The sequence below is a fragment of the Silene latifolia genome, chromosome 9, assembly GCF_048544455.1.
Source record: "Silene latifolia isolate original U9 population chromosome 9, ASM4854445v1, whole genome shotgun sequence".
In the NCBI taxonomy this organism is placed as follows: Eukaryota; Viridiplantae; Streptophyta; class Magnoliopsida; order Caryophyllales; family Caryophyllaceae; genus Silene; species Silene latifolia.
The window spans coordinates 54,631,778-54,632,835 of NC_133534.1; the positions used below are offsets into that span (position 1 = coordinate 54,631,778).

Here is a 1,058-nt window from a genome sequence, read left to right on the forward strand (position 1 = left end):
AATCAACCTACAATGCCTAAATTCTCGTCACATTCCGTACCCACCGAGGAGAACCTACCCAATGGTACTCCTACACCACAACATCTAACCGGAAATTTTATTGCCAAATCCGCCTTTATCCAATTAGTCGAAAGGAGCCAATTTGGGGGGATGCCTAGTGAAGACCCTCATTCTCATATGGAAACCTTTTGCGACTATTGTGATGCAATCTCTCAAACCGGTGTGACTCAAGACCAAATTAGATGGGTCTTATTTCCTTTTTCTCTAATCGGCACCGCGAAACAATGGTTGAAGGGCCTTGACAAGGCCACCCTCGGAATAGATTCTTGGAAGAAGTAGGCTCTAGCTTTCTACAAAAAATTCTATCCACCGGAAAAGACTAACATGCTAAGAGCTCAAATTACGAATTTTAAGCAAAGGGATGAAGAATCTTTGTATGAAGCTTGGGTGCGGTTCAAGGGAATTTGTCGCTCATGTCCTCACCATGGACTTAGCGAATGGTTCTTGGTACAACAATTTTGGAACGGTTTATATGAGGATTCAAGGAACATTCTCAACATGGGATCAAATGGAATGTTCACCGAAGTTGATGACAATCAAACATGGAACAAGATTGAGGAAATGGCGGTCCATAACTCACAATATAGTAGACCTCGCAAGGCTACTAGAGGAGGAAAGCATGAAGTGGACTCCGTTACTCAATTGGGTGCTCAACTTAGTGCTCATATTGACACAATCAATTTGAAGTTTGAAAAAGCTATGGCTAGACTTGAAGAAGTCTCAAAATCACCAAAGCATCATGTTAATGCCATGACGGCATCTTCATCAATCCCAAGTGGGATATGTGAGAATTGTGGAACTTTGGGACATGACCAAAGTGAATGTAGGGGAACAAATGAACAAATGAATGCGTTCCAAGCATACAAGAGTGATACCCCTTATTCCAACTATTACAATGAAAACACCAAATTTCATCCAAATCTCTCATACAAAAGCCAAAATGTTCAAAACCCTCAAACAACATGCACTCCACCACCCATGAGAAACCAAAATCAAAG

General features: G+C 41.4%; 1 non-coding gene across 1 annotated transcript; it reads right to left on the reverse strand.

The window, feature by feature from the left end:
* Window positions 1-384: 384 nt before the first annotated feature.
* On the reverse strand, window positions 385-491 carry LOC141603218 (small nucleolar RNA R71). The gene has a single exon (XR_012525109.1). It is a non-coding gene; the product is annotated as a small nucleolar RNA R71 (small nucleolar RNA).
* Between the last annotated feature and the right edge of the window lie 567 nt (window positions 492-1,058).